Genomic DNA, 26,561 nt, shown 5'->3' on the forward strand with positions numbered 1-26,561 from the left:
ATCGGTCCATATTTTGGTATAGTCCCCATATAGACCGATCTCCCGATTTTACTTCTTGGGCTTATAGAAACCGCAGTTTTTATCCAATTTACCTGAAATTGGAAATCGAGAGGTACTTTAGAACCGTAAAGAGGTGTGCCAAAAATGGTGAGCATCGGTCCATGTTTTGGTATGGTCCCCATATAAACCGACCTCCCGATTTGGGGTCTTGGGCTTATAGAAACCGCAGTTTTTATCCAATTTGCCTGAAATTGAAAATGTAGAGGTACTTGAGGACCATCAAAAGGTGTGCCGAAAATGGTCCGTATCGTTCCATGTTTTGGTATAGCCCCCATATAGACCGATCTCCTGATTTTACATCTTGGGTTTATAGAATCCGTAGTTTATATACAATTTGTCTGAAATTGGAATTTATAGGTATTTTAGAACCATAAAGGGGTGTGCCACAAATGGTGAGTATCGGTTCATGTTTTGGTATAGCCCCCATATAGACCGATATCCCGATTTTACTTCTTGGGCTTCTAGAATCCGAAGTTTTTATCCAATTTGCCTGAAATTGGAAAACTAGAGGTATTTTCGGGCCATAAAGTGGTGTGCCGAAAACGGTGAGTATCGGTCCATATTTTAGTATAGCCCCCATAAGAACGATCTCCCGATTTAACTCCTTGGGTTTCTAGAAACCGTAGATTTGCCTGAAATTGTAAATATTCTGGTATTTTAGGCTCACAAAAACGTGTATCGGATTAAGTTTTTATCGGTCCTTTTGGTAATGCCTCCATATAGACCGACTTCACTTCTTGAGGGTATAGAAGGCGCACTGCTCATGAAAATTGCTTGAAACTCAATGTAAAATTTCCAGATTTTACTTCTCTGGTGAAAATCTACAGATTTAAGATTTCAAATCAAGACGTTATTTTATAATTTTCTTGCACACTTACAAGAGATGTTAATGATTCCTCTAAAACTCAAACAAAAATGGTTCTTATAAATCCAGAATCTGATATTGTCCTCATAGGTGAAATCTTTAAATTTATCTTCGGGAAGTGTCCTCAAGTCCTCAAGAACTCCTGAAATTTGAAAGGAAACCCTAATAATTGGTTCATGGTGGTGGGTATTTCAGATTCGGCCCGGCCGAACTTACTGCTGTATATACTTGTTTCATATTTTAATGGGAAATTTTAACTTTTTTTGTTTCAAATTGGTTAAAAACAGTTTAAGAATTCATAAAATGGTACAAATTTTTTAAATTTTGTCGAAAAAATGCTAAATCCAATCTGAAAAAATGATGCATTTTTGAAAATATTTGAGGTCAAACGTTTCAGCGTTAGAATGCATTAAAAATTATTAAAAATAATTAATTTGACAAAATATCACAGAATTTTTTAATTTACATCCAAAACATTGGATCACAGCTAAAGAAGTGATGCAAATTCAGTGCAACTGCTGTTGAAATGGAGGACTTCCGTCCCATGACAAGCCCATGTTAAATTCATCGTTTCTGCGTCAATTTTGCACCACTTCCGGATCAAAAAAGAACATTTTCATTACTTTTTTGGCGACGCTTTTTTTTCGTGGGATGTTACGTAGTAAACACGATTGAAGTGATAGATGTGACCATTTTTATTAGCATTTTAAAGACATTTACAGTCAAAAATTTGGCTTTTAAGCTTAACACAAAAATCAGAATTTCTTATACGGTTCCGAATCTGGCCTTATCTCAATTTTCGATTTTTGGCGCTTGTGACAGTACAGGGTATAATAAGATTGTGCATTTTGTAAGTACGTAGTCTTTTCGGGCAAGAAAAGACACTGGAGAAAAATTTTGAAATTGAATAGAGAAAAGTAGTTAAAAAACAAAAAGAGTCATGTTAGAAACTACAGAAACAGAGAGTTTGAAAATAAAAATTATTAGAAAAATTTTGTTAGAGAAATAGGAAGCCTGAAAAAAAAACAAGTATATACGGCCGTAAGTTCGGCCAGGCCGAAGCTTATGTACCCTCCATCATGGATTGCGTAGAAACTTCATCTAAACACTGTCATCCAGAATCGAATTACTTAAGTTGCGGTAACGCTTGCCGATGGCAAGGTATCTTAAAACCTCCTAACATAATCTTCTAAATTGTATGTAAGTCCATACGTGGTATATATTAAATCAAAAAAGATCGATCCAATACCTATATAATTCAGTTTGACAAAGTAGACATAAAATTTTGACAAAAATTTCTACAGAAATAAAATTTTAACAAAATTTTCTATAGAAATAAAATTTTCACAAAATTTTCTATAGAAATAAAAATTTTGACAAAATTTTCTATAGAAAGAAAATTTTGACAAAAATTTCTACAGAAATAAAATTTTAACAAAATTTTCTATAGAAATAAACTTTTGACAAAATACAGATTTTTACCCTATATAAGTATTTAAGTTATTTGTCCATATTATTACACATATTTATCATTTCATATAAACATTTTTTACCATTTAAACGGCTTCAAGATCCTCCATCAACAGGCTTGGTGACAGCGAGGTATGTATATCTTGGGTAAGTCCGACCATTTTTATGTTCATTATTTCTATATATTCATTATTACTCGTGAAATACTACAACAAAAATTTGCCTTTAAATTTACACTAACTTTATTATCCTAGAATATTAGGTCATAATTCGATAGATTTTTGTACTTACCATTTCATTGCTTACTAAAACCTTATCCACTTGCATAATTTTCCATCCGTTTGTTAAATATACATATTAAACTGATTCGACTTTAAAATGAATTGCTAACTTTCATTTCGGTAGTGCGAAAGGTAATGATGGTTAGATAAAGGATGCGTAATTCGTGGGCTGATATTGTTATGTCACCAGGTAGGGCGGGTAAAGAAATATGAGCCGCAGTTAAACAGCTAAGCCGGTTCGTCTCAGTTAACGCCACTTTCATTTTTCGGTATCTACTACAAAGTTTTGAGGCATGTCAACTACACATGTACATACACACACATACCTTTAAGAGCTACCTTATCTTCTTAATTTCTGTATACGGATCCGTAATCTATCTCTGAAGGAAAACGAACTCTCCCAAGCATTTCTTATTAGCATTGACTCCGACTCCGGAGTCGACTCCAGGTGGTGTACCTAAATCTCATTTCAACAGTATTCCAATTGTAATTTTAAGGTGTAGTGTTCCAAAAATAGACCAATTTAAGTATTCTATTTTCCCATATGTGTTTATATGTCAAAAAGAACTCAAATTTTTGATACGACTCGACGACAAATTTCAGCATTTTAGGGGTGTAAAGAACTCTACATTTTAATTTCGGGCCAATAAATTAAAATACGACACAAGGCTATATAGAGACCACATCAAAATATGAGTAGATAACAACAATCTCCAGAATATGAAGTTATAAAAACACAAAATTTCAAAAAATAATTAAGCTTCCAGAAGTTTAAGAAGTAAAATCCTGGTATTGGTCTCTTTAGACATTTTATAAAAAATAAATCTATATAAAAAAGAAAAATACACAAACATCAAAATGTCGGGCTAATCAGATAGAATGTTTAGATGTTTAAAAAATGTAATGTGTCGGATATATAAAGCAAACATAAACTGTCATAAATTACGACGGGCGGAATTTTAAATAACATACAACAGATGACAGTTACTAATATTGTTTTTATAGAAGTAAAATGGTAAAATATCGATTTATAAATGGTCTATCATGGATAAAGTGTGATACGGTCAAAATTTGGTCAAGGGAAAACGCGTGTAAATCGGTGAAATCGTTTATTTAAAAAATCAAATTAAATTTATTTTTCAAGTTCAATTAGTATAAAATTCAGGAAAAATATTCAGTTAGGCTTTCGCTTTTCCAAATCCGTATTGCCGGGCATCACGCTTGACACCTGCCATCAGATTTTGTACAGCCACCTTGTGCACCTTCTTCGCCGCAGAAAGCCAGTTTGCCTTGAACTGCTGCTCGTCCTTAGCAGTTTTTTTTTGGTCTTCTTTAGGTTCCGCTTGACAATAGCCCAGTATTTCTCAATTGGGCGGAGCTCTGGCGTGTTGGGAGGGTTCTTGTCCTTGGGAACCACCTGCACGTTGTTGGCGGCGTACCACTCCATGGCCGTTTTACCGTACCGTTCTTCAGGAAAGGCAGCAGACGTTTATTCAAACACTCTTTCACGTAAATTTCTTGTTTGACAGTCCCGGAAGCTATGAAAATGCTGCTTTTCAAGCCACAGGTACAGATGTCTTGCCAAACCAGATATTTCTTTGCGAACTTTGACAGTTTTATGTGCTTGAAAATATCTGCTACCTTTCCCCTTCCTTTTGCCGTATAAAACTCCTGTCCCGGAAGCTGCTTGTAGTCGGCTTTGACGTAGGTTTCGTCGTCCATTACCACGCAGTCAAACTTCGTCAGCATCGTCGTGTACAGCCTCCGGGATCGCGCTTTGGCCGTCGTATTTTGTTTATCATCGCGATTTGGAGTCACTACCTTCTTGTAAGTCGATAGTCCGGCTCGTTTTTTGGCTCGATGCACCGTTGTAGACGATACGCCCAGCTTATTTGCGGCATCTCGGAGAGAGAGGTTAGGGTTTCACTTGAAACTACCGGCAACTCTCTTTGTCGTCTCAGCGGCTACCGGTTTTCGATTTCCCCCCGATCCAGACTTCCTGGCTGTCGACAAACGTTCCCCAAACACTTTAATTACATTTGTAACGGTTGATTTGGCAACTTTTAGCGATTTTGCCAACTTTGCGTGCGAGTAGCTCGGATTTTCGCGATGCGCGAGCAAAATTTTGATACGCTGCTCTTCTTGCTTGGACGGCATTTTGACAACTGAAGAGTGAATTCCGAAATCAAAATAGGAGCAACATTCTACACACACACACCTTCAAAATGAGGGGTGTTCAGGTTTTTTATATGCAAAATTGAAAGAAATACATCAAGTTTATATTGACCAAATTTTGACCGTATCACCCTTTACACTTCCTTACAGCGAAAAGCAAATGAGAAACGAACTTTGTTTGTCTAAAATTTCGTTTGGGAGGAAAGAATTATTTTTTTGCGTGCAACAGATGACAGTTACGAATATTGTTTCTATAGAAGTAAAATGGTGAAACATCGATTTATAAATGGTCTATCATGGATATTAGAGACCATCAATTTAATGTAAAGAATTTCGAGTGGCTTTAATGAAACAAACGACCGGCTCAGATGGCAGTTTGGGAGAGGTTTAATTTAATTATAGCTGCCAAGGACATCGGGTGTATATGGAGATTTCTCAAGTAATTATCTCCATATACAAAATGTGGACCGACGGGAATTTTGCGCATTTGTTTATTGATCTCAAATCAACTCTGAATTCAAAATTTCTGACAAATCTTATGAAAATTTTAGACTGGGAAAAATTTCGTAAACCAAATCGGTAGATGGGTTTATATGTAAGTGCTGTATCACAAAATTGTCCGGTATGGCCCATCTTCGAACTCGACATGCCTGCCAAAAAAGAACGTTAGGTTCTACTGCTATATTGCCTTAAAATTGTACCTTTATCAAGAGTATATATAGGGTCATAAATCTGTAGTTTAATATGTGTTAAAAATGAGAATAATTTGTTAAAGAAGAACAATGCAATTAATCAATTCAGCCCATATTCTAGTAAAACCTACTATTTATTCAATTCAATTCAATTTCTTTATTGTTTAATAATAGTGACAATATTCATTTATATAATTTTAGCTATATAATTTTAAAGAGCTTAAGGCTTAACCTTTTTCTACTTAAATAATGCAAACTGATATTATAAAAGATGTATGGATTAATTGGTCCATACAACTTTTATAATATCAGTTTGCATTATTTAAGTAGAAAAAGGTTAAGCCTACTATTTATATCAAGTGAAATTTTACCCATATAAATACACTTTGAATGGCCTGAAATCCAGTACTTCGTTTTACGTTGTTTAATTAAAACCCCTAATGGAATCTAATTTGTGGAAATATTTCTTTAGTTACAACGATATGAAGTGTTTTTCAAATTTTGTTTCGTCGGAGTCGAGCAAAATTTCTACGACTCCGGCTCCCACTCCGACTCCAGCAAAATCTTCAGACTCCGATTCCAAGACTCCGACTTCACAACCCTGTCTCTAATACATATGTATAGCTCAATAAACCATAAATACTTAAATTGCATAAAAATGGCTTAAGGTTTAATTATTCCCAGGCCAGGCCGAAGCTTATGTACCCTCCATCATGGGTTGCGTAGAAACTTCTTCTAAACACTGCCATCCAGAATCGGATTACTTAAGTTGCGATAACGCTTGCCGATGGCAAGGTATCTTAAAACCTCTTAACACCATCTTCTAAATTGTATGTAAGTCCATACGTGGTATATATTAAATCAAAAAAGATCGATCCAATACGTATATAATTCAGTTTGACAAAGTAGACACAAAATTTTGGCAAAAATTTCTACAAAAATAAAATTTTAACAAAATTTTCTATAGAAATAAACTTTTGACAAAATTTTCTATAGAAATAAAATCTTGGTAGATTATTTTTGGCTCGAGTGGCAACCATGATTATGAACCGAATAAAATTTGAACAAAATTTTCTATAGAATAAAATTTTGACAATGACGAAAATTTTATTATGAACCGAATAAAATTTTAACAACATTTTCTCTAGAAATAAAATTTTGACAAAATTTTCTATAGAAATAAAATTTTGGTAGATTATTTTTGGCTCTAGTGGCAACCATGATTATGAACCGATATGGACCAATTTTTGTGTGATTGGACCAATTTTGGTATGGTTGTTAGCGACCATATACTAACACCACGTTCCTAATTTGAACCGGATCGGATGAATTTTGCTCCTCCAAGAGGCTCCGGAGGTCAAATCTGGAGAACGTTTTATATGGGGGCTATATATAATTATGGACCAATATGGACCAATTCTGGCACGGTTGCTAAAGATCATATACTAACACCATGTTCCAAATTACAACCGGATTGGATGAAATTTGCTTCTCTTGGAGACTTCGCAAGCCAAATCTGGGGATCGGTTTATATGGGGGCTATATATAATTATGAACCGATGTGGACCAATTTTTGCATGGTTGTTAGAGACCATATACCAATATCATGTACCAAATTTCAGGCGGATCGGATGAAATTTGCTTCTCTTTGAGGCTCCGCAACCCAAATCTGGGGATCGGTTTATATGGGCGCTATATATAATTATGGACCGATGTGGACCAATTTTTGCACGGTTGTTAGAGACCATATACCAATACCATGTAACAAATTTCAGCCGGATCGGATGAAATTTGTTCTCTTTGAGGCTTCGCAAGCCAAATCTGGAGATCGGTTTTATGGGGGCTATATATAATTATGGACCGATGTGGACCAATTTTTGCATGATTGTTAGAGACCATATACCAACACCATGTACCAAATTTCAGCCGGATCGGATGAAATTTTCTTCTCTTAGAGGCTCCACAAGCCAAATCTGGGGATCGGTTTACATGGGGGCTATATATAATTATGGACCGATATGGACCAATTTTTGCATGGTTGTTAGAGACCATATACCAACATCAAGTACCAAATTTCAGCCGGATCGGATGAAATTTTCTTCTCTTTGAGGCTCCGCAAGCCAAATCTGGGGATCGGTTTACGTGGGGGCTATATATAATTATGGACCGATATGGACCAATTTTTGCACGGTTGTTAGAGACTATATACCAACACCATGTACCAAATTTCAGCCGGATCGGATGAAATATGCTTCTGTTAGAGGCTCCACAATCCAAATCTGAGGGTCCCTTTATATGGGGGCTATACGTAAAAGTGGACCGATATGGCCCATTTTCAATACCATCCGACCTACATCGATAACAACAACTTGTGCCAAGTTTCAAGTCGATAGCTTGTTTCGTTCGGAAGTTAGCGTGATTTCAACAGACGGACGGACGGACGGACGGACGGACGGACATGCTTAGATCGACTCAGAATTTCACCACGACCCAGAATATATATACTTTATGGGGTCTTAGAGGAATATTTCGATGTGTTACAAACGGAATGACAAAGTTAATATACCCCCATCCTATGATGGAGGGTATAAAAATTCGAGAAGTTTAAGTGGAACTTTTATAAATGTTCAACAAGTGTACTTTCTATATCATCCATTATTTGCACAGTGTATTTATACCAGAGAGGGTCTCACTTAGTAGAGAGAACGATAGCGAGAGAGAGAGCGAGTAAAATATTATCTCTTATACATTTCACCCCATTGTGAGACAACTGACATTTCACAAGTGTCAAACAATAAGGGTGGAATGACAGTAAAAGGGGTGTCAAAACCAAACATAGACACGGACAGACAGACAGTCTGGGGCAGGAGTAGAGTAGATAAGGAAATGAAATTACAGTCTAAATTTCGAAGGTGCTTTAGCTACACACACGAAAATGTCAGAGGACACAGTTAAATTCTAAATTCTTTTCAATTTTATCTATTCGGTAGTGAATTTATTTGCAACTCCTTACGGTTATGTGTATTAAACAAAAGTGTTCTATGTTCGTGGTAAAATTTTTTCGCAATAAACTAAAAGCAATAATCAACAACACAAACAAATGTAAAGTGTAATTTGCAATAAGAAAAAGTGTTCAAAACGAAACTAAAAAAAAATAATACAAATCATATGGTTTTCAGCCCAAATAAATTTAATTTCAAGCAAATAAATATTCCCACTTGTATTAAGTCATAAAAAGAAAACAAAATATGTCAAGGTGCCTACATCACTTATGATTGATAATCGCCTTCCAAGTGCCAGTGTAAAATGGTAAATTTTTATAAAACCCAAAAGAAATTTTTGAGAAAATCAATAAAACAAGTTTACACAACAATTCTTAAAAGTTAATATGGCAAATATGTAACATAACATATGTAGTTTTTGACATTGCTGATATGCCTGTCAGTCGTCTGTTTGTCTGGCAGCGTGACTTTTGTTGGTATTTGCCATAGACATTTTCCTCTTTTTGTTTACACCCAAATTTGGCAGTAAGTCAATCATCCGGCTTTTTCGATTTTTTTTGTTTGCGAAAGCTGGCCATAAAAGGATGAGGCGTACCCAAACATAGGTGTAATGGATGCCATTCATATGTTAATTGTTGTTGTCTGGTACAAATGTCAAATGGAGTAAAGTTTGACAGTTAGTGGTAGTGTTGCCACAAGTGATTACATATTATTTGTTTTCAAAATGGTGCATTATTAATATTTTTAAAATGTTTGCTGAAGACATTTTGCATTTAAAGTAAAGCAATTTAAAATTGTTATTTCGAGCGTATGGCACACTGAAAAAAACGATGGTGTAATATGAAATATTATGCGGCCTTGATATTAAAATAGTAAAGTTACATAATATCCAAAATGGGAGTATTTATATAAAAGAAACTTTTAACTGAAGTAATTTGTCCTTAAAACAGGGACGATTTCTATGATAATGAACATTTTTTCATTATTATTGAAATCTTCCTTAAATTCCACGATTGTTTGTAAAGTTAAAATGTACATACAGAAATTTTTTTTCTGATTCAATCACGAATCTTCGGTACATTCAATTAATTTTTTAATTGGTTCAATTACAAATTTAATTGATTTGGGTGGCAAACATCAATTACTTTTTAAATGCGACAATAAATTATTTTAGATGAAATAATTTTCTTGTAATTTTATAAAAATTTATAATTATAAATTGATTGTAACTATATTTGGATTTTTCTTTGGATTTTAGGCAAAAATGAATGAATCATTAATAGTATATATTTCCGAACAAATTTTTCAATTATATTTTTAATTGAAATATTAATTGAGATAATTAATACCCCAGCAAAAAACGCGTCGCCTAAAAAGTAGTGCAAATGTTCTTTTCGGATCCGGAATTTAACATGGGCTTGTTATAGGACGGATGTCCACCATTTCAGCAGCACTCAGTGATAAGAGTGAAGTTCACCAATGTGGTATCACAATGGACTGAATAGTCTAAGTGAGCCTGATACATCGGGCTACCACCTAACCTAACCTAACTTCCGCACGAAGCAAGCTATCGACTTGAAACTTGGCACAAGTAGTTGTTATTGATGTAGGTCGGATGGTATTGCAAATGGGCCATATCGGTCCACTTTTACGTATAGCCCCCATATAAAGGGACCCTCAAATTTGGCTTGCGGGGACTCTAAGAAAAGCATATTTCATCCGATCGGCTCAAATTTGGTACATGGTGTTGGTATATGGTCTCTAACAACCATGCAAAAAGTGGTCTACATCGGTCCATAATTATATATAGCCCCCATATAAACCGATCTCCAGATTTGGCTTGCGGAGCCTCAAAGTGAAGCAAATTTCATCCGATCTTGCTGAAATTTGGTACATGGTGTTGGTGTATGGTCTCTAACAACCATGCAAAAAATGGTCCACATCGGTCCATAATTATATAATGCCCCCATATAAACCGATCCCCAGATTTGGCTTGCGGAGCCTCAAAGAGAAGCGAATTTCATCCGATCCGTCAGAAATTTGGTACATGGTTTTGGTATATGGTCTCTAACAACCATCGGTCCATAATTATATATAGCCCCCATATAAACCGATCCACAGATTTGACCTCCGGAGCCTCTTGGAGGAGCAAATTTCATCCGATCTGGCTGAAATTGGGTATATGGTCTCTAACAACCATGCAAAAAATGGTCCACATCGGTCCATAATTATATATAGCCCCCATATAAACCGATCCCCAGATTTGGCTTGCGGAGCCTCAAAGAGAAACCAATTTCATTTGATCCGGCTGAAATTTGGTACATGATGTTGGTATATAGTCTCTAACAACCAAGCAAAAAATGGTCCACATCGGTCCATAATTATATATAGCCCCCATATAAACCGATCCCCAGATTTGGCTTGCGAAGCCTCAAAGAGAAACCAATTTCATTTGATCCGGCTGAAATTTGGTACATGATGTTGGTATATGATCTCTAACAACCATGCAAAAATTGGTCCACATCGGTCCATAATTATATATAGCCCCCATATAAACCGATCCCCAAATTTGACCTCCGGAGCCTCTTGGAGGAGCAAAATTCATCCGATCCGGTTGAAATGTGGAACGTGATGTTAGTATATGGTCTCTAACATCCATGAAAAAATGGTCCACATCGGTTCACAATTATATATAGCCTCTCTCTGCTCGTATTCAACGACTGTGGGGTTAAAATAAATGCCGAATATTATCGGGAAAATGTCTTAGAGAGTCTTGAAGACTTGACAGACAGACAGAACAGAACTGTCCGAAGACCATGGATATGCCAACAGGACTCAACGCTATCGCACTCTGTACGTGTCAATCAAGACCGTAATTCGGGTCCAAAGTACCCAATTCCAACAAATATAAAAATATTCTAGAATTTTATGTGATTTACGATATTTTTGCTTTTGAAAATAGAATTTAAAAAAATATAGCGGTTTACTACGTTGCTTTACATATCAGCCACCCTTTTATTTTTAAGGCATAATCAATTTTGTATGTAAATTTTGTATTTTGAAGAAAAATTTTAGTTAGAATTTGTGAATATATCTTTGGTGTTATATGAGTTCTAGATGGGCACATTTTGTTTTTTGCAAAATTTTAAATAATATAATATTCTTAATTTGTACATGATAACTTTTATTATTTGGTTTATGTTACTAAAGTAAACAATAAGTTAGTTTATTGGGGTATTTTAACTAAAAAAAAAGAATTTCCTTATTTCAACTATTTCTTGCTTACAACAGAAAAAAAATATCTCCAAAATATTTCCAATTAAAAAGTTGATTGAAGTTGACAAACTACGCTTGAAATTCACAGGAAATGTAGAAGATTGTCCAATGATTTGAATACAGAACAATTAAAAAAACAAAAAATTGGTTGAAAGGGAACACCCCATACGTGAGGTTTGTTAAGCCGGTCCGTTTTAAATCTGCATAACCGCCTTCTTTCCGTATATAAACGAAAAAGCAAGTGGTCCGATTTTTTAAAATGTACGGGGCGGCGACCGGACATTTCGCCCAAAATTATTTTCGGGGGTTATGACCTCCAATGGGGCGGTCACATCGCCCAATTTTAGTTTGGGCTTTATGTCCTCCCTCATCGCGGTCATATGTCCCAAAAAATAGGCGGTCAAAACGCCCAAAATTTTTTGGGGAAAATAATGTCGGAATACAAATCAAAAACTGTCCTAAATGAAGTAGTTTGGTCTAAAGGGTGATTCTTTTGAGGTTAGGATTTTCATGCATTAGTATTTGACAGATCACGTGGGATTTCAGACATGGTGTCAAAGAGAAAGATGCTCAGTATGCTTTGACATTTCATCATGAATAGACTTACTAACGAGCCACAACGTCGAATTTTCAGTGAATGGGCCCTAGAAAAGTTGGCAGAAAATCCGCTTTTTTATCGACAAATTTTGTTCAGCGATGAGGCTCATTTCTGGTTGAATGGCTACGTAAATAAGCAAAATTGCCGCATTTGGAGTGAAGAGCAACCAGAAGCCGTTCAAGAACTGCCCATGCATCCCGAAAAATGCACTGTTTGGTGTGGTTTGTACGCTGGTGGAATCATTGGACCGTATTTTTTCAAAGATGCTGTTGGACGCAACGTTACGGTGAATGGCGATCGCTATCGTTCGATGCTAACAAACTTTTTGTTGCCAAAAATGGAAGAACTGAACTTGGTTGACATGTGGTTTCAACAAGATGGCGCTACATGCCACACAGCTCGCGATTCTATGGCCATTTTGAGGGAAAACTTCGGAGAACAATTCATCTCAAGAAATGGACCGGTAAGTTGGCCACCAAGATCATGCGATTTGACGCCTTTAGACTATTTTTTGTGGGGCTACGTCAAGTCTAAAGTCTACAGAAATAAGCCAGCAACTATTCCAGCTTTGGAAGACAACATTTCCGAAGAAATTCGGGCTATTCCGGCCGAAATGCTCGAAAAAGTTGCCCAAAATTGGACTTTCCGAATGGACCACCTAAGACGCAGCCGCGGTCAACATTTAAATGAAATTATCTTCAAAAAGTAAATGTCATGGACCAATCTAACGTTTCAAATAAAGAACCGATGAGATTTTGCAAATTTTATGCGTTTTTTTAAAAAAAAAAAGTTATCAAGCTCTTAACAAATCACCCTTTATAAGAAAATTAAGCAGAAAATATTGCATAACGCTCCACAAAGCCCCCAAGAACTCATAGCACTATTTGCCAAATCAGAACATATGAGTGAATACTAAATGTGCGAAAGTGTGCCGGAAAAGATATTTTAGCAAACCACTATTATGGAAGCCGATTTGGCATACAGTCTCTTTGTGTTCCACCCCAGTAACTGAAATAATGAATAATATGGATGATGGAGATGCTATTGTTTTATTGATATCCCTTTTTCGGTCGTTCCATTTTATCTTATGGGTACAAGAAATTGCTACTATTTACGAAGGTTACAAACTGTGTTAATTTTTTAAATCAAGTTAATAAAACAAAAGATGAAAGAACTTGAGGACAAACTGAATGTGATGAATTTAACAAAGGATTCGCGTGCGCGAATTCTCGTCGTCCTCAAATACTAGCAACTTTCAGTTTATTATCTTGTTCTAAACATTAAAATTGAAAAGAGATGAAATGATCGACGTGCTGCTGATGGGTACTTGAAAAAAATCGCGCGCGCGATTTATGCTATTGTTTTATTGATATCCCTTTTTCGGTCGTTCCATTTTATCTTATGGGTACAAGAAATTGCTAATATTTACGAAGGTTACAAACTGTGTTAATTTTTTAAATCAAGTTAATAAAACAAAAGATGAAAGAACTTGAGGACAAACTGAATGTGATGAATTTAACAAAGGATTCGCGTGCGCGAATTCTCGTCGTCCTCAAATACTAGCAACTTTCAGTTTATTATCTTGTTCTAAACATTAAAATTGAAAAGAGATGAAATGATCGACGTGCTGCTGATGGGTACTTGAAAAAAATCGCGCGCGCGATTTATTTCAAGTACCCATCAGCAGCACGTCGATCATCTCATCTGCCTCAAAATCGCGCGCGCGAATCCTTTTTTAAATTCATCACATTCAGTTCATCCTCACATTCTTTCAACTTTCGTTTTATTATCTTGTTCTAAACATTAAAATTGGAAAGAGATGAGATGATCGATGTGCTGCTGATGGGTACTTGAAATAAATCGCGCTCGCGATTTTTTTCACGTACCCATCAGCAGCAAATCGATCATCTCATCTTGTTCCAATTTTCAGTTTAAAATACATAATTTTCAATTCAGCATTTGTCCGGTTTGTTCAAAAGAAAAAAATTTTCAATTTCCGAATTTTCATGTTTCAATATATAAATTCAAATGTCTTGGAGCTTAAACCGACCTATTTCACGAGCGAAATAGGTCTTTGTAGTGCCGCTTTTCCATTTCAATTGTACGCTGAGAAGAAAAATAGTCAAAAATTATGTTCCAGTCAAAAACAATTAAAACAAACGATGAAGATATGCTAGTTTTACATCTTCTTCCAGCATACACAATAAAAGCAGGATTCGATATTTTTCAATAAGAGGCATATCTATCTATTAAATATTTAAAAAAAAAATTATGGATAGATGAAGTAATCATATATAGCTTTTGAATGATTTTAAAAAAATATATTTTATTATTTTAAACTATTGTTATATTCAGTTATATTCAAACGGTCATAACACCCACATTTTTTTATGGGGCTTATGACCGCGATGAGGGAGGACATAAAGCCCAAACTAAAATTGGGCGATGTGACCGCCCCAATGGAGGTCATAACGCCCAAAAATCATTTTGGGCGAAATGTCCGTTGGGGGATATGTCCGGTCGCCGTACGGGGCACGTGTGTAGAAACCATGGAGTGATTAATCAGTACTTCAGTTTTTGTGCCAGACTTCTTTTTCGAATTTGTTTTCAGATCGAAGGATATGGTTTACTAAGTTAACGAAAATATGCCTCGGAAGGCGCAGCGAAGCGTGTCGGGTTACGCTAGTTTTCTTATAAAACAAAATATATTATTAAAAAAATTAATTTTTTTATAATTTATATAAAAATGATACCTTCAAGTTATATTAGGTACTTCCCTTTATTGTTTATTCAAACCTATGAAACATTTTATTTTATATGGCAACACTATGATTCGTTTAAGTGTTCGTGAATGGTGTATTTTGCAACCCTTAGTAAAAGATGCGTACCAAAGATAATAAACTTGAGGAAGATAGGAAATTGGCTTGCGTCATACCAAATGTTGCATTTACCATGTTAGTTCCATACATGTTCGTAATTTTTTTTATTTGTTTTTCGTTTTTATTTTTTAAATGAAAAACTTAATTTTCCTAATGAAATAATGTTAAATTTTAGGCAACAACAAAAAAACTATATTTTCCCGTTTAAGGAAATTTATTTCGTGCACTTAATTTCTTTTTATTTGCATTTTAATGCTATGACAATACTTGTCGTATACGCGTTTGGTTCGAGTATGAAACTAACACGGTAAATGGTTTGATCTCCTCAGTAGCCAATTTCCTATCTTCCTCAAGTTTATTGTTTTTGATGCGTACTCTGTCCTTGTTTGTTATTGTTCGATGTGTGGAATACAATGTTGTTGTTTTATTATTAAGAGTCTTGTTATTCTTCATTCTGTGAGTGAGTGTATGTGGCTTTGGCATTAGGAGAGATATTTACGAAGTCTGTAAGTGCGTCAATCAGAGAGAAAGAGAGAGAGCTAGATTGAGAGCTTTAGTTTAGTTTTTTGCACAAAGAGATTGATGGCGCCAAGTGGGTAAAGGATACTTCAATACTACACACGACAAAAGTGAAAATATTACGGTTGGTCATGTTGATGTTCGACAACTTCCACTTTAGCCCACTTGGCATGACTGAGTTGATGCTTACGACATATAGGTATAGACGTTTCAACGCGAGTTGACATTTGTAGGGCATTATAAAGCACACCGAGTTTTCGGGGCATATATGACCAATTATACATATGAAAATCACGACAATTTCTTTATTCATGCAACCCTCAGTAAAAGATGTGTACTCCGTCCAGATCTGACGAATGTTTGCTATTGAAAAAAAAAAATGTTATAAAATTTCGAAAGCAACGAGTGTACCATCTGATTTCGTTGATACGAAATATACGACATTTTAGACAAACAATAATCGTTTACCCGGCACTACTATATTAAATATATTAAAATTTTACTATGTCTTATAAAATTCTTAAAGTCAGAAAAGAACTCTGTTACCAATGAGAGCTGTCTCATTATATGTTTAGTTCAGAGATAAGGGACATTCTTCTTATAACCAAGTCCGAACGGCGTTTAGCGTTGCAGTTCCACCACTTAGATCGTTTTGAAAACACGTACCAATTTCATCAGCATTAATGAAAGAAAATTAACCGCTGATGAAAAACTTCTTGATGTTCGGCCGAAATTCGGATTGAACATTGAACAAGGCGGGCATACTAACCGTTCCACCACAAAGTAAGAGACACTGTGCTCCAACGCTAGACTAAGTAAAAATAATTTTGTTCATATTTTTAAAATTATTTATTCGTATTGGCCAATTTTGGCAAACAAATTACGAAGAATCAATGTGGTAGGCGACTATAAATTTCTGTGGTTGTCGGTCCTTAAATCCGACCTCTTTTTATACACTCCACCCATTGGCGTAGTGGAGGATCCTGGGGGTGAGAAGCTTCAGGTCATTTCAAATTTCACCAATAGCAGAAGTAAGTTCAAAGACAGTGGTACATGATTTGAAGTATTCATTTCGCAGTACACTTAAAAAACTTTGAACATACCAGACAAGATCATTTTAGAAAATGTGGGATAATTTTAGAATATTTCATCTAAACTGTATTAGAAACAAAATAAAGTAAATATTTTTCGACTAATTCATGAACACTTATTAGACATATTTAATTATTTTCCCTTGTTAAAGAAAATTTCGTAGTTTGAAGGAAAAATTTGTAGTTCAAAACTGTAAGAATGTCAAGATGGGCTTATTTGTGGTAAAATTTACAAAATTTCAAAACTATTTTGGGGAAATGCAAATTTAGAAAATCTTTGCTTCAATTGTGTATAAAAGTTCCTATTTTTAATTAAACGTACACAAAAAATTATTTAAGTGATGAAAACTTTCTCAAAACATAATAATTTCAATAATTAAAATATAGTTAAATTGGCTTTAGTGTCCTAAATTCACTCTTTTGAATATATTTGGTGAAAATTGTATTTTTTAATGGTTAATTTTCCTTATTAAATTATTTTAAAGAAAATAAACTTTTTGGTGCTGTGGATCATTCCTCTTGCAAGTCATAATATCATGATTAATTTTTGATTTTATCTGTTAAACTCGAACTTAGTACCAATCTTTAGGGAAAACCACTGTGCCTCGGTCGCGGGTTCAACTTCCAAAATTGATCTTGCCTTTGGTCATCTAAGTACCAATTTTTGGATAGTTTCTCTCTAAATTATTCACGCATTATATCTAAAAAATATTTACGTATAATATTATTAAGCAGGCCAATTTTTTCTCATTTTAAATTTTTGAGTTGAAGTTAGGGAAAATTTTAATTTTTGCGCTCCTCCAGCAAAAGTACTCCCTGATGAGAGAAGTTCATTACTGTGTTATCACTGAATGGACTGAATAATCTAAGTGAGCCTGAAATATCGAGCTGTCACTATACCTAACCATAGCGTAAAACAGTTTTTTTTAAGATATATTCTGGAATAAAAATCCTACATTTATATAAACGAATCCGCGAATGCACTGCAAGTGATATTTGTATTAGAAAATATTGGGAATCACCTGTTTATGAACCTTAATGTAAGCGTTCATTCCTGCAAATGAAATCTAACAGGTTGGCTGGTAAGTCCCCGGTCTAAAAAAGAAAAACACATTTTTTTTTGTCAAAATTCGTTTTTATACCCACCACCATAGGATGGGGGGTATATTAACTTTGTCATTCCGTTTGTAACACATCGAAATATTGCTCTAAGACCCCATAAAGTATATATATTCTGGGTCGTGGTGAAATTCTGAGTCGATCTGAGCATGTCCGTCCGTCTGTTGAAATCACGCTAACTTCCGAACGAAACAAGCTATCGACTTGAAACTTGGCACAAGTAGTTGTTATTGATGTAGGTCGGATGGTATTGCAAATGGTCCATATCGGTCCACTTTTACGTATAGCCCCCATATAAACGGACCCCAAAATTTGGCTTGCGAGGCCTCTAAGAGAAGCAAATTTCATCCGATCCGGCTGAATTTTGGTACATGGTGTTAGTATATGGTCTCTAATGACCATGCAAAACTTGGTCCACATCGGTCCATAATTATATATAGCCCCCATATAAACCGATCCTCCGATTTGGCTTGCGAGGCCTCTAAGAGAAGCAAATTTCATCCGATCCGGCTGAAATTTGGTACGTAATGTTAGTATATGGTCTCTAACAACCATGCAAAAATTGGTCCACATCGGTTCATAATTATATAGCCCCCATATAAACCGATCACAAGATTTGACCTCCGGAACCTCTTGGAAGACCAAAATTCATCTGATTCAGTTGAAATTTGGTACGTGGTGTTAATATATGGCCTCAAACTCCCATGCAAAAATTGGTCGATATCGGTCCATAATTATATATAGGCCCCATATAAACCGATCCCCAGATTTGACCTCCAGAGCCCCTTGGAAGGGCAAAATTCTTCCCATTCGGTGGGAATTTGGTACGTGATGTTGGTATATGGTATCCAACAACCATGCAGGAATTGGTTCCTATCAGTCCATAATTATATATAGCTCCCATATAAACCGATCCCCAGATTTGACCTCCGGTGCCTTAAACCAGTGAGTTGAAATTTGGTACATTGTGCTAGTATATAGTCGTTAACAACCATGCCTAACTAGGTCCATATCGGTCTATAGTTATATATGGCCCTCAGATAAATCGATCCCCAATCACACAAAAATTGGTCCATATCAAGTTCATAATTGTATATAGCCCCCATATAAGCGACCCCCATATTTCAATTCTGGCTCTCTACGTACAAAAGGTCCATATCGATTCGTAATTATTTGTAGACTTAACTATACATAACTTTTTTGTCTAATATATACCATGTATGGACTAAATCACAATTTAGAAAACGATGTTAAGAAGTTTTAAGATGCCACAACCCAAGTAATTCGATTGTGGATGATAGTCTTTCGTAGAAGTTTCTACGCAATCCATGGTGGTGGGTACATAAGATTCGGCCTGGCCGAACTTGCGGCCTTATATACTTGTTATTATTCAACATAGTTCCCTTCAAGAGCGATACAACGATTATAACGACCAATTTTTGGATACCATTTTGGTAGTACTCCTTCGGTTTTGTCTCAAAATAGGTCTCAGTTTCGGCGATCACCTCTTCATTGCAGCCAAATTTTTTCCCTGCGAGCATCCTTTGAGGTCTGAGAACAAGAAAAAGTCGCTGGGGCCAGATCTGGAGAATACGGTGGGTGGGGAAGCAATTCGAAGCCCAATTCATGAATTTTTGCCATCGTTCTCAATGACTTGTGGCACGGTGCGTTGTCTTGGTGGAACAACACTTTTTTCTTCTTCATATGGGCCGTTTTGCCGCGATTTCGACCTTCAAACGCTCCAATAACGCCATATAATAGTCACTGTTGATGGGTTTTCCCTTCTCAAGATAATCGATAAAAATTATTCCATGCGCATCCCAAAAAACAGAGGCCATTACTTTGCCAGTGGACTTTTGAGTCTTTCCACGCTTCGGAGACGGTTCACCGGTCGCTGTCCACTCAGCCGACTGTCGATTGCACTCAGGAGTGTAGTGATGGAGCCATGTTTCATCCATTGTCACATATCGACGGAAAAACTCGGGTTTATTACGAGTTAAGAGCTGCAAACACCGCTCAGAATCATCAACACGTTGTTGTTTTTGGTCAAATGTGAGCTCGCGCGGCACCCATTTTGCACAGAGCTTCCGCATATCCAAATATTGATGAATGATATGACCAACACGTTCCTTTGATATCTTTAAGGCCTTTGCTATCTCGATCAACTTCATTTTACGGTCATTCAAAATAATTTTGTGGATTTTTTTTGATGTTTTCGTCGGTAACCACCTCTTTCGGGCGTCCACTGCGTTCACCGTCCTCCGTGCTCATTTCACCACGCTTGAATTTTGCATACCAATCAATTATTGTTTATTTCCCTGGGGCAGAGTCCGGAAACTCATTATTAAGCCAAGCTTTTGCTTCCACCGTATTTTTTCCCTTCAGAAAACAGTATTTTATCAAAACACGAAATTCCTTTTTTTCCATTTTTTTTCACAATAACAAAAGTTGCTTCACAAAAGACGCTCTATCTCACAAACTAATTGACTTACAGATGTCAAATTTTGACACGAATCATTTGAAGGTTGGTACTATATAAAAATAATATGCATTTAATACTAGCGACGCCATCTATGTGTCAGACCTTATCAGCCAACCTGTTATTTACGCATTCATGTAATTAAATTTAAATGCAAAGGCATCTTTCAGCGATTCCGCTGAGCTTTTCTAAACAAAATCATTACAATAACATCATTGACGATGAATTACGTATTCAATTAGTTGAAACTTTGACTACCATATATTTTGGATCTTCAAATATCTGAAATATTAGGCAAAAGAACTCTTCTTGTTGCAAAATGCTGTAAACTTTGTAGGGACAAATTCCCTACATTTGTAGAAAAAAGAAAAAATCTGTCCTTTTTTGCCTACGCATGGCATCACTGTTGTATCATTCACTGGTCATTCTTTATATATCATCAACAGTAACGAACCATTCCAAACCACCTTAACTATTTGGGTAGGAGATTGTCTTGCCTTTATTAGCGAATCCTAATGTCGACGATTCTATGGAACAGCAACTGCATTTCCTCAGTCTCTTCAAAGCTGCAACGCAGTAACAGCAAACATTTGCTTAAAGTTTAGAGCTCGTATACGTCTGTAGTTCTGCTGTCGTCACACACAACTTAGTTGTAGCACGTGTTCAGTATGATAGGCTAACAATTACAGTGAGTGACTCAATTACCATAACAAAACGAAAGGTAAACAAAGTCAGAGGCAATGAAAAGTTGCGTCTAAAATTTCAATGAAATCGAATGCTGTCAAACGGCTTTAAGAGCCCATTAACAAAAGACCCGATCCGACAATCATTCACCAAATACATGAGGGATGAGTGGGAGAAATTGTATGAAACGAACAAAACACAACATGTTGCATTGTGGATAGTGAGTGGCTCGAGAGAGTAGAAATTGCAGTAGAAAACAACGGTAAATCTCTTATACCGCATAGAAGTAACGAATTTCATTCATGTTTGTTTTACCACTACCCTCTCTCTCTCTCTTTCACGCTGCGTGTTCGATTTGTTGTCGTCGTTTTTGGATATAACCGAAGAACTCATCCATCCGTTAGATACATTTTGAGCACAGAGTGTGTGTGTGTGTGTTACATTGAATTAAAGCTGCTGCTGTTAGATACAAAATTATTGTGGGGGCTAACTGAATAACTGAACAGCGTCGGCATCGCTGTTGCAGCTGCAGATAAAACATTTGTAAACTTTTGAATTTTGGCTATTAGTTCGGTGGTATTGCTGGTGAACGTTACGCTCGCTACTATCATTCATTCCGTTAGTCTTTGTCGGCCGTCTAGCGTGAGCGTTTGTGTTTGTACGTTGCCTGTTCGTCGTCTGTCTGTCTGTCTGAGCAACGGCTAATTGACTTTAGCAACGGAACGTGTCGTGTTTTCGGAGTTCTTGTCTGCATTTAAATGCGCGCGTGAAATTTGTTGTCAAATGTAATTAAAGCAAAAGAAAAATCAATCAAATCGTTTGCAAAGTGTGATGATAAATGGAATTGTGAGATTCAATTAATCCGTAATATTGAACGGCATTTTGTCTTGCAAAGGAACCACAAAAATTTGTTAATCTTAACATCCATTGTAGGAAAAAGTATGTGATATAGTATAAAAAATTGATATTTTTTCCAAATATAACAAAACAAAGATTCCTATCTCCCTAGATGGGTTATTTATCAAATGTTTTTGTTTTTTTTTTTAATTGTATAGTGATAATGAAAGTAAAAAACACAAATCGAAAAAAGGAAATGAAAATTGTCTGTTTACTTTCTTACAACAATTTCGTTTAAAAATTTATCTTATCTTATCATGGCCAATACAAAGGCCATGCAACAGTGGCGAGAGCAAAAATCCAATTCGAAATAATAACAACAAATAAGCTCTATTGCTCTAAAAAAAATTTTTAAATTTTGTTCCCTATGACTATAAATTATTTCTTCGTTAATTGTGGTTTATATGATGGATCTGGTGAAAGCGTAACGAAAATTGTCTTCAAATTCAATGTAACCAACATTAATGTGCTTGACCAAGTTAGAGCGGTGTATTGTTTTGTTTTAAAACTGAAATAAAAAGATATTAAATTAAAAAAAAAAATATATATAAACAAAAAGTACATGAAACCGAAAGCTATTACAAATCTGATGTGTGAAAATATTTGTTTACCTTAAAATAATTTAAGCAATACTTTTGGAAATAGTTTAAACTAGAAGGGATTTTCCCTTCTCCTTTCTAGAGAAAATCACAAGCAGTGTGTTTTTAAGATGTTTAGTAAACATAGATCCAATAATACACGATTATTCGTTATCTCAATACCTTTCATTTCAGGATCAACAACGATATAACATTTCTTACTCGCGATATAATTTGTTTAGTGAAAAAAGAGCGAAAAACTACAAATAACGGGATATCTCAAAAACTGTTCTATAATTTTTTAAAATTTTTTTTTTTCGAATTCAGCAGATCAAAATACATAAGAAAAGTCATCTCCCATTAAATGTACATTTTCAGTGTAATTTTTTCTGTTGTTTAAGAAGATTTCATATATTGAAGGATTTAAGAATTGTTAAAATGTCTTTAGAGCTGTAGGAAGTTCACGACAGGAACAATTTTAGTAAAATTTACTTAATTGAAATTCTCCCATTTTAAGAAAAATATGAACTCGTATTTGATTTTTTAGTAAAATTGTGCACTATATTTGTATAGAACGTTTTTGTTTTATTTTTACTTCACCTCATTAAAGTTAGCAAAAAATTATTCAAATAAGGAACATTTGCTCACATTGGACACAAATTAGCTAAAATCAACTAATCTGCACCTTTTTTAGTGCAGGTTTTCCTTCCGAGCAAAAAAATTTGGAAGTTCTTCCAAAGGCACAACTTTAAACGCACTTCCATAAGATGCACTCCCAATGATGTTCTTTAGTTTAACTACCCAGGAAGTTCTTTTAATTCAATTTTTTATAACTTGGGTTTTTCATACTTTTAATGGGTAATTTTAACTTTTTTTGTTTCAAATAGGTTAAAAACAGATTAAGAATTAATAAAATGGTACAAATCATTTAAATTTTGTCGAAAAAAAAATGCTAAATCCAATCTGAAAAAATTGTGAATTTTTGAAAATTTTTTAGATCAAACGTTTCCGACAAGCGTTAGAATTCATTAAAAATTATAAAAAATTATAAAAATTATTTATTTGACAAAATATCACAGAATTTTTTAATTTACATCCAAAACATTGCATTCGGATCACACCTAAAGAAGTGATGCAAATTCAGTGCAACGGCTGTTGAAATGGAGGACTTCCGTCCTATGACAAGCCCATGTTAAATTCATCGCTTCTGCGTCAATTTTGCACCACTTCCGGATCCGAAAAGAACATTTTTATTACTTTTTTGGCGATGCTTTTTTTGCTGGGTTCTTCTTTATAGAGAAAATCAAACACAATGTTTTTTTTACAGATGTTAATTAAACATATAGTTTTCGTTTTGAATGTACAAAATATCACAATAACCAACCTTTTGACCAAATTAATAAAGAAATTCCGTTATGAAAATGATCCCAGCAAAAAAAGCGTCGCCAAAAAAGTAATGAAAATGTTCTTTTTGGATCCGGAAGTGGTGCAAAATTGACGCAGAAGCGATGAATTTAACATGGGCTTGTCATAGGAAGGAAGTCCTCCATTTCAACAGCCGTTGCACTGAATTTGCATCACTTCTTTAGGTGTGATCCGAATTCAATGTTTTGGATGTAAATTAAAAAATTCTGTGATATTTTGGCAAATAAATAATTTTTATAATTTTTTATCATTTTTAATGGATTTTAACGCTTGTCAGAACCGTTTGACCTCAAATATTTTCAAAAAATCACAATTTTATCAGATTGCCTCTAGTATTTTTGTCGACAAAATTTAAATGATTTGTACCATTTTATGAATTTTTACTCTGTTTTTAACCTATTTGAAACAAAAAAAGTTAAAATTACCCATTAAAAGTATGAAAAAACCAAGTTATAAAAAATTGAATTAAAAGAACTTCCTGGGTAGTTAAAATAAAGAACATCATTGGAAGTGCATCTTCTGGAAGTGCTTTTTAAGTTGTGCCTTTGGAAGAACTTCCAAATTTTTTTGCTGGGATGGTAAAATTTTACGTGTTTAATTAAATATTTTATTTAAATAAATAAAAGTAAAAGATACATGGCAATGTGGCGTTCTTATTTGAAATTAAATGTCTCAATTAATCATCGAATTTAATTAAAAAGAACAATAATGTTTATGTTATTTGAGATTCAGTAAAATAAATTAATTAAAAAAAAAATTTTTCTATTGAATTAAAAACGAATTAGAGAAAAGGTTTATTCCTTCCCATCAAAAAAGCGTCGCCAGAAAAAATGTGAAAATATTTTTTTGAACCCGGAAATGGTGCAAAATTGACACAGAAGCGATGATTTTAACATGGACTTGTCATAGCGTTGAGGTTGCATCACATTTTAAGGTGTGATCTGAATTCAAAGTTTTGGATGTGAATTAAAAAATATTGTGATATTTTGGCAAATAAATAATTTTTTTTATGATATTTAATGCATTCTTATACTTGTCCGAAACGTTTGACCTCAAACATTATTAAAATTAGACAAAATGATTTATTTAATTATTTGTAATTTTATTAATTCTTACCCCGTTTTTATCCTACTTGATAAAACAAAAAATGTTAAAAATACCCATTAAAAATATGGAAAATCGAGTTATACAAAATAGAATTATAAGAACTTCCTGAGTAGTTAAAATAAAGAATATATTTGGGGGTACATTTTTGGAAGTGTCTTTAAAGTTGTGCTTTTAGAACAACTTCCAACTTTTTTTTGCTAGGTTATCCTTTACAGAAAAAATCACATTTCAAACTTTTAATCAAACCATTAAAAAAATCAGCTAAAAACATTATTGAAAAATTTTACATTTTTATTTAAAATATTAATATTAATGTTAATTTGGATAATTAATCATTTTATTAAAATAGAAAATGTATTTAATTGAAAACATACTTGACAATGTTACATTTTCAAATAACAATAAAATTGTCTTAATTAAAGCAATCAAAAATCAAAAAAAAAAAAAAAATAATTGTTTTTTTTTTTTTTTTTTTTTAAGAAAAAATGTGTTTTGAACTCATTTAAGTAAGAACTTCGTTGAAATATATTTTTTGTATCTTTTTATTAAATGTGTGATTGAAGTAATTTCGCGATTGAATCACAAAATATTTTTTTCTCCAGAATTAAGCCTGATAAAAAAAGTTGTTCCTTACATATTTGTTTATCAAAATGTATAAAAAAAAAATATCTATATAATCTAAAAAAGTAAATACGACCAAAACTTCAAACGTAGAGAAAGAAAACTGAAATCGATTGTTACATTGATGAAAAATTTTAATTAACAGTACATAAGTATAGTCAATTAGTTTAGAAATGATAGAAACCGAAGCCAATGAAAACACCGGTTCATCGAAAATGGGATTATCAACGAAGCCGGCAATCGATGAGTGACTATCAACCGGCCCCGGTTTTGATCGCAGTGACCTACAGTGGAAGTGAATAAAACTAATAACAAATTCAATATTAAAAATAAATTAGTAAATATTAATAAGTGACAAGTAAATATTCCGTGTCCCATGTAAACTTCATGCACTTGATGAACTACCCTCGCTGTGGCACTGTGTTGTTTTTAGTTTAAATGTAGTCCTCCAACGAATAACAAGTGTTGTTCTACTCATCTTCAATGATAAATATTCAGTGACTGCTGGAAGATTTTGTTTATGTTGCTAAAATAAATAAACAATAATCATCGTCATCATTATCTTCGTCATCATCATCATCTCTTTGCTTATTTGATATATAAATTTTATAATGTACATATTTTTGTATACAAAATGGTAGGCAACAATCGCAAGTGTTATGAAATTAGGCGTCACGAGTCAATGTCTCTGATAGCTGGCCTCTATTCAAATATGTCTCTTTGCTCTTTATATTTGTTAACAA

The 26,561-nt window shown here is 34.4% G+C and overlaps 1 protein-coding gene across 1 annotated transcript in view; it reads left to right on the plus strand.

Annotated features, from left to right (window-relative positions):
- Nucleotides 1-21,617: 21,617 nt before the first annotated feature.
- Pgant2 (polypeptide N-acetylgalactosaminyltransferase 2) overlaps nucleotides 21,618-26,561 on the plus strand; it is a 352,719-nt gene continuing 347,775 nt past the window's right edge. The window contains exon 1 of the mRNA XM_075296107.1: nucleotides 21,618-22,129. The gene's annotated coding sequence lies outside the window, so the exon portion shown is untranslated. The remainder of the gene's footprint in view (nucleotides 22,130-26,561) is intronic.

The sequence above is a fragment of the Haematobia irritans genome, chromosome 2 (genome assembly GCF_050003625.1).
Source record: "Haematobia irritans isolate KBUSLIRL chromosome 2, ASM5000362v1, whole genome shotgun sequence".
Classification (NCBI taxonomy): Eukaryota; Metazoa; Arthropoda; class Insecta; order Diptera; family Muscidae; genus Haematobia; species Haematobia irritans.